Raw genomic sequence first — 9,145 nt, 5'->3', positions numbered from 1 at the left:
CATCAATCATGATTCTGAGACCCTTACATTTAATCTTCACAAAAATCCTGATAGGTGCTGTATTATCCCTGCATTGCAGGCAAGGAAACTGAGGCCCAGTCTCACTGCTCCAGAGTCTGAACTCTTAACCACTGGGCTATGGAGCTTCACTGCCCTCCTTTTGATCTCCTGGATACTTCTGGCTCTATCTCAACCCTACCTATGTCCCTAGTTTCATGATTGTCAAGTTCTTATACTTGAAAGTGCTTTACTATAGCCTTTTCTTTTTTCTTCTCTCTTTTCTAAGTTAATAACACAAAAGGAAATGGAGCAAAAAAATTAGTTTAAGGATTTTTTCCACTACAACAGAAAAAATGATTTTGCCTTATAGGTCCCCTTCCACACTTCATTTTTGGTGCATATGTCCTTTTCATATTATTGCTACAAGGATAGATGCCTTGTCGGATTCTTTCTTTGTTCCTTTTATACCAAACCCATTGCCTTCAACATTTCTCTGTGCTCTCTGCCCCTCCTACTGGCCTACAAATGCCTCTTCTGCAAAACCACACAAACTCTTCATTTCTCATTTTCTCTTCTGCCTACCTGCTACACGGTCTTGTTTGGCCTGCTCAGCATCTAGTTCTGCACATCCGCCTCTCAAGTGTCATCCAGGAGAGGCTTCCTTGTGGTCTGTCTCTATCCCTTCCCTCAGGGAAATGAACACTTGTGGTTTCTGTTATCATAACTTTAATTTCTATCAATGTGGTGTCTGGTTAATGATGATTCATGGGTTTGGACCCTCCAACCAATAAGTATATTTCCTGCCCACAAGGGCAACCCTGCGTGTTTTCTCTACATTTTGCCCACAGCAATTATTATCTGCTACAAGATATCAGTAAACAGGAAACAATTAATGAGCCTATTCGCTGAGACTCAGGATTTCTCAGTGTACTAGATAGAGTCATGGGGAACAACAAATGACCCAAGGGCCAGGATCACAAAGGGTCTGTGATACTTCAGGATTACCCTGGGACAGGTGTTACTCTCCCTTGCTAGCAGCCTCAGTTGCATGTAAGGAAAGTTCTCTTTGCCTGAAAAGACTGCAATGATCATTTTACAGGTGAGGAGATGGAGGCAGACATATCAGTGGAACCCCTTCTAAGGTCACAAGCTAGTCAGAAATATAACCAGGACTAGGAGCCAAGACTTTCTGACTCTTAATCCAATGTTTCCTCTATATTTAAAAGAAAAAATCACATTCAAATACATGACAATGACTCAGTAATGTATAAAACCTGATCATTTCCTCTCTTGTGGGTATTTTTCAAATAGGAATCCTCCAATGTTAAGACCATACTAAGGCCTTTGATCTGACTCGTGTGTGTGTGTGTGTGTGTGTGTGTGTGTGTGTCTGTGTGTGTGAGTGTGTGTGTGTGTGTGTGTGCTGTAAAAAATACACAAAAAGCAAACAGCAAGTCAAAATCTGCTTTTAGATCTTCATGCCATATTCTGAGTCTTTGAACTATTGCTCTAGTTATCTCATCAGCAGTTTCTTCAATGAAGAACATTTTAAAAGGATGAAAATTTCTTGAGATGAACTCAGAAGGTCTGACCTGGGCACCTGGGGCAGCTTGACTGAAGCCATATATCCTGGAGTCTCCCTCCCAAATGGAAGGGAGCTGTGAGTCTGGTGTCTCCTGCCCCCTAGTGGATGTTAAAGGAGTTGCATATGGAGAAACAAACCAGTACAGAGCATGGGAAAGTTTATAGGTATTTTCAAAGTTGAGAGAGGGATAGAGACATCAATTAATATAATTTTAAGAAGTTATGAGGTCACACAAGAGGCAACTAAACATCCATAAAGGAGAGATCTGTCTTCTCAGAGATATGGGACCGTAAACAAATAGAATTGTTCTGTTATTGTCTTAAGCTTGTGCCATTATTGTTTTTAAGTGATCATTTTATATTCACCCAGGAAGAGAAGATTCTCTTAAGTAAATAAAAGAGGTTTTCTTTGTATTTTACTATTTATTTTTACGTGAAAGTGTCACTTTAAAGGCAACTTTTATAAAAGTGACTGAAGGTATTGGACTTTCAGTCAAAGCCCTGCATACTGGTGAAATGTTTTTGACATTTTGATAAAATTTCATTTGTAGGAACGTTCTTTTGAAATAGAAAAAAAATTCTGTTATCTCAGAATACTGAGCAGTGTTCTTCAAAGAGTAGTCAAGGTGGAGTCCTGAGCAATAGGAGGTAGGTGAGGACAATGTTCACTTTAGGGGAGTAGAGGAAGGTAGGTGGGGAAAGAAAAAAAAAAAAGATACCTGGAAAGGGTACGTCTAAGATAAAGTGTCTCTTTCACAACTTAGGCTGGAGGTACCAGTCTCATTCATTCTCTGTGCTTTACCCAACTAATACTGCATCTGATTGTTTCATTTCTTTGGTTCATTTGAGTGCTTCTTTAACAGAAAGATTTATAGAGAAGTTATATGAAAAAGAATGAAGAGTTGTGCCAGAGGCTATAATAAGTACTCATAGCCTCTCTGAGCCTTGGTTCCCCCAGCCCCTGGATCAGCTGAATGAGGTCTCAGCTGAACAAGGAATCAGAGATTCAGTTGGTCCCATGAAGGTTCCCAGTCTGATAGCCCTGAGATTGTCAGGGAATTAGAATTCTAGTTCTGGATATTGCAAGGAGAATGCAGTGCCCCTGGAGGACTCAAATGGACCTATTACTGCTCTCTTTTACACTACAGGGCAAGTAGATGTCCAACCATGTTGTAGTTTGCCAACACCAGCTGTTCTCAACTGTGACCCTTGGACCAGTAGCATTAGCGTCACCGGAAACTTGTTAGAAATGCAAATTCATAGGCCTCACTCCAGATCAACTGCATCAGAACTTCTGGGGCTGGGGCCCAGCAATCTGTATTTTAACAAGCCCTCAGGGGATTCTGATGCAAGCTAAGTTTGTGAGCCACTGGTTTACACTATGACACAGAGGTAAGCTACCTGCCAAGAACTTCAAGAAATGCTTTGATTTTAAAGGGAAGGCTGTAAAGTATGCAATTTCATTTTCAAATGAATGATTCTCTTTCCTAATGAGCAAATAATTTTCATTCTCCATGCAAACCAGGTGTATTCAATTGCCTACAGCCATACTAAACCAAGTGTGGTTAATCCAGCCTGCTGTCTAACTAAATGGGGTGGAGACTGCTTAGAATCCGAAAAGTACACAAAGCAGATCAGAATAAAGCAGACTGTGGGGATCTTTTTATAGACTATAGATAATAAATGAAGGGTTTGGGATTATCTCTGTGTCAATTTTGGCTACTCAATATTCTAACTTTAATATGGTACCCCATAAATATGTATAATTTATGTTTTGTGCATCAGTTAAAAAAATAAACTTAAAACATCTCCTTAGTTTTATTACCCCAGATTGAGTGAAATTACATCCCTCTAAGTTCTTCATGCAAATTATGTACAACATATAAAAAAACTCACAGATTCTAGTAAATATGATGATTGTTAGACAAATACTTGGATTTTCTAATATAAAAATACTCTATTAATTTTAGACATTTTCAATCTTTATGCTTTTGTTCTGAAATTGCATTTAAATTTTTTTCATCTAATTAGGCTTTCATATTCTCTGAAGAATTTCTTTTTGGTACGTCACTTCTCTAAAAGGGCTGTTTGTTTGACACAGCAAGATTTTACTGTATTTCATTGTGAATTTGTGGCAACACTTCTCTTCTGTAATGATTCAACATGTTTTATGTCTGTCCAAATATTCTAGATTAAAAACACATTGCAGTTTTCTAATAGGTATTGGGATACTTAAATGGGGCAGGCTAAGTTTGTTCTCAAATGAGCACCTACGATGCTTATATGAGAGTAAAAATGATTAAACTCTAGGAGCGATATGATCCCTGCCAAATCTTGCATAGAAAATTATGATTATATAGGAAATTGTCTTTCCTGTTTAGTATCATATTTGGTTTGAAAAATTACTACCAACTTTGTAAACATTAAAATAGAAGCAATAAAGATGTGAAATTTCACACAAGGGATCTACAATGTTTGGGTAATTATAAGCATATGGCTTCTTTACATGCGATTTCTATTAAAAGTGTATTTACTAGGGCCCTGGGAAACCAGAGGTTCTCAAATTCAGGGTTTATTTACATGTGCCGAGAATGTCACATTTATTATCAATTTATCATAATCTGTATGTTGCTTTAGAACTTTACCATTCACTAAGTTGATCACAGAAACTGTTTATTGCTCTCTTGTCTATTTGTTAATATACTAGGTTTTGCTTGTGAAAGAATTCACAAGCTAATTGCTACTCACTTAAAAGTATCTATGCTTTCCCTATAAATTTAAATTTTTTCCATGTATTTTATGTTAATATCTAGGGCAGAAGCCTGCCTTGACTAGTTTCAATATATCCTAGTCCAACAGAAATGTTTGAAGTAACAATTTAAATTTAAATTTTTAAATTAAAAAATTTTTAGTTGTGTATGTACATAATATCTTTATTTTATTTATGTATTTTTATGTGGTGCTGAGGATCGAACCCAGTGCCTCACACATGCTACACAAGCGCTCTACCACTGAGCTATAACTCTAGTCCCAAAGCCATGCGCTTTTGAAAACAGCACTTTGATGCTTCTGTTCCTAAAATCACTAAGAATCAATCAATTATGTTGCCTATTCATTTAGAATTCATTCAATGAACACTTGAAATTCTGAGAAATGGTTGAAATCTCATTTTGAAAGAAATAAATATGGGACATAAGAATTGGAAAAGACAGTGTAAACCCTACTTCTCCTCAAAAAACCTTCTCCCCATGACTTTGCCTCTCAAGTGCTGAGATTATGAAACATCACAGTTACAAGCTCTAATAAATTGGTCTTTAAAACTAAGTACAAAGATGGGAACTAGGATGGTGGTTGCCAAGGGCTGGGAGGATGGGAGGAGGGAATTAGTGCTTAATAGGTACAAAGCTCCAACTTGGAGATGGACGTTGTAATTGGTTACTCAACAACATGGATGTCCTGAAGCCCACTGAACCGTCCACTTTAAAAATGGTCACAGTGGTCAATTGTATACTTATAGTGTATTTAACCACAATTAAAAGGTAACAAAGGTTAAATAAAACAATTCAACAGATGTCAATTTGCAAAATATTATGCTTAAAGGCAGTACTTTGTTTAGGTCGCCTGGTTGTTCATTTTGACTTCAGGCTCAGTACACTCCATTAACAAGAACGTGTGTGGCTTTATATCTACACAAATGTCAAGGGGAAACATTTATTAGTCTTATAAGTGTTAAAACCCAACTCTTCTTTACCTCTCTAACCATTTCATGTGAAAGCCTCTCAATTCCTCATCTTTTTTTTTTCCTCTTAGATAAGACCATCAGTAAAATCAGAATTTGCTACATTAATTTCATTTTATTGAAGAATTAATATGCAAAGGAAATAACTAAGTGCTATACGAAACATTGAGTCTATAAGTTGATTCTCTAAGTTTCTGGTGTGCCTGTTCTGTGTTTAACAATCCTCCAAGGAGGAGAAAATTCTGAAACATTAAAAATTTATTTTTCCTCTTTGCTTTCTCTTTCTAGAGTTACCATTTTCTATGTCTCTTTCTCCCAGCTGTCAATTAATGCATAATATCCACTTAGGAGTAAATTAACCCCAGGCCTCAGGTCCCAGAAGGATATGTATTTTAATAAAACATTCTTAAATAGCAAAAAGTATTCAGGTTAAAAAAAATCATGAATCTTGAACGGTGGCAACCCAGACACAATAATGGCTGCCTGTGTCCATGTGGCTACTGAGTTAAGATTCTTAAGTTCCTGCTATTTTTTCTCATGTGTACATTGCAATCATAGCTGGCTTGGGCCAGTCATGGTAAGAGACTTACTCAAGCTGTAATAAATTGGTCTTTAAAACTAAGTACACAGATTGCAAGTAGGTTAGTGATTGCCAGGGACAGAGAGGAAGGGAAGAGGGAATTAGTGCTTAATGCATACAAAGTTCCAATTTGGGAAGATGAAAAAGCTCTGGAAATGGATAGTCTAGATCCCAGGCGCCCTGATCATGTACAAGTTCGGGGATCTTTCTAAAACACTAGCAAATAGATATTTATATGTTTTATGTTGGTTTAGGTGCACCCCACTGGGTCAGGCACACATGACACAGCTATCAATCTTTGTCTTCTGTATCAATATCCATTCTGAAATGGACTGACCTTCACTTTCTCTTGTCCTCCTGCAGGGCAAAAACAGGCATCATGATCCCTCATGATTTGCTTACTGGAAAACCACTGTGACCTCCCTACCGGTTTTCCATTTTCCCTGATGAAAAATCCTGGCTGGTTCAAGCATTTCAACAGGACCCTGTTTGGCCAAAGTGCAGCCCTTCTATTAAGATAGGTCAGGAGAGACATCAGATGCAGCCATGTGATTCCTTAGTCTGGTCCTCGTCTGGAATTTTCCAGTTCTGGACCCTGACACTTCTCTCTGGAGAACACAGTCACCGAGGCAGAATGCAGTATATTTCCAATCACTCAGGAACACTAACATTGGCATTGCACAAACAGTGGTTAATCCACCCACCAACAAATTTAATGAGACTGGCCAGGCCAAGAAGATGCCAAGAGTCCACTGATGAAGCAATGATGATGCTTGGAGTCCACCTCTTGTTCTCTCCAGCCCTGGGCTGCCCAACTCTCTCATCCCAGCCCCTCCATCATCTGCTCTGCTCAGTGTGGCTCTTTGCTCTGCCTCCTGGTCTTTTCCTTTTCCTCTCTCTACTCCCACCCCACCTCTTCTCCCTCGTCTGCCTTTTTTCTCTTCCTCAATCCATCTTTTTCTATAGGAATAGAACTCACTAGCATTTGGGACAGAAGCACTTTTTAAAACTTCACATTCATCTTGGTCCTAATTTTAGACACCAAGTGAATTGAACTTGATATTTTCATCGAAAACCAACCAACCAACCAAACAAACAAACAAAAAAACCCAGAACCCACTTAAAATTAATCTGCTTTTCCTTTTATTTCAATGTGGCCTTTGGTAGATTTATTTCCCAAACCGTGGCCCTGAAAGCGGGTGGGGAAAACCAATCTCTCCCATAAGGACTTTATTTGGTATTTTTTTTTTAAATATGACATCAAATAAAGACTGATTCCTTCCCTGTATTGGTGCGTTTTTATGGTAGGTGGAACCAACACCACAATTCTCTTGCTGTGCTTTCTGAAGGTTCATGTGGCTGTCATGGATTCTGTTTGACCCTCTCTTAGAAGTTGATGCATATTTTAGCAATATCAGACAGTACCTAACCTGCCAAGAATATCACTTTAGGAGTGTAATACAATAACATCTGAAACTATAACTTTAATGCTACAAGTCCCTCCAGTAAAGGTTTTGGCTTCTCCTGGCACTCCACGCTTACAGAGCCCACTCCTAACTTCACCTCCTGCTGCTCCTGAGCAGACACCTGGCAATTGAACCACACAGTACTGCAGATCGCATCAACTACTTCCTGAAAATACATGTACCTCATAGAAGATGGTTGGCCTGCCTACCTCCTCTCTCCCCTCTGCACAGAACCATAATGGACACAGCAACTGATGGATACAGGTGGATCTGAGGATAATGGAGAAAATCCTCCTTTCGTGGATTTCTCAGCTTCCTGCTATACATGTTCTCTGACCACGTTCACACTGCACACACCTCTTCCTAGAGTAAGAAAGCCCAGGAGATCACCCTGTTTAATTGACCCAAACAGGCAGTGCAGGATCATGGGACAGGCTGTCTAGGCCCAAATCCTGGCTCCACCATTGCAGCTCAACCACTGGGCATGTTACAGAATCTTCCCTGGCCCAATCTTCTTCAGCTATGATGTGGGGGTCAGCATACCATCTAACTCACAGGTTAAATGAAAGAATGCATGTAAAACACTCAAAATAGCGACTGGCTACAGACACATCCTAACTGCTATGGTTAGGATGGTTACGTTATGAACGAGAGAAGTCTCAGAGCTGGGCCCTGCAAGGTCTCACAATCAGTGGCAGAGCTGGGACAACAGCTGGGATGAGAAACCAGGTCTCCTGTCCCCTAGTCAACCTGATTGGAGAGGGTTGGATGCTCCTCCTCAAGTTCAGAGTGATTTTTTTCAAGGATGACTAAACAGACCAGGAGAAAGACAGATCTTAGAGCAGAGCTTCCAGCAGATTAACAGATGTGCTCTTTCCCTCTTTTCTTTTTTTGTAAATTAAAAAAAAAAATTTTTTTTTTTTGCTGTACTGAGTATTGAACCCTGGGGGAGCTATATCCCCAACCCTTTTTATTTTGAGACAGGGTTTTGCTAAGTTGCCCAGGCTGCCTCAGCCTCCCTAGTTGCTGGGATTACAGGTGTGCACCTCCACACCCAGCTGATGCTCTCTTCTAATCACCACCCAGGCATCAGAATTAAAAACAAATTGAGCTGTGGCCCAAGGACAAATGCCTTAAATTGTGGTGTTTTACACACTGTGGGTTGTGGAGTGGGGTTAATGACATTAGACTAATAAGGAATGACCTGAAGTTTTCAAAGAGAAAGAAGTAAAGGAAGGGAAGGGATGGGAGAATAGAGTGAAGGAAAGAAAACATTAGAATGCTTTGTGCATAGTACAAATATACTCTTGGAAAACTCTGTGTGTGTGTGTGTGTGTGTGTGTGTGTGTGTCTGTGTCTGTGTGTGTTGTGGGATGCTCTATGAAATTCTTATAACAGAAGTGGTTAATTTTTTTTTTTAAAAAAAAGCACTTCTTTACAACGATTCTTGCACGTTTTATTTAGTAGTATTAGTAGTAGTACCAGGTATTAAACCCAGAGGCACTTAAGCACTGAGCCACATCTCCAGTCACATACATAACAAGAAAATAAGAAATTGGGGAGGAACAACAGCCTTCTTGATTTTTTTGGAATAAATGTTTACATCAGCAAAGGCCTTTTGTATTTATTCATTCGCTGCCCACATACACACATATCTCAACCACTTCAGCGATTCCAGGAGAATTGGGAATTTGGGAGTGACAGGAAGGGGCTGTTCATTGCTACCACCTTCTGGAAAACCATCCCACCCACCAGCCAGGCCCTCAGCCCTCACCA

Source organism: Urocitellus parryii, chromosome 7, assembly GCF_045843805.1.
Source record: "Urocitellus parryii isolate mUroPar1 chromosome 7, mUroPar1.hap1, whole genome shotgun sequence".
Classification (NCBI taxonomy): Eukaryota; Metazoa; Chordata; class Mammalia; order Rodentia; family Sciuridae; genus Urocitellus; species Urocitellus parryii.
The sequence above is the reverse complement of the archived record's forward strand: the minus strand, read 5'-3'. Positions refer to the sequence as shown.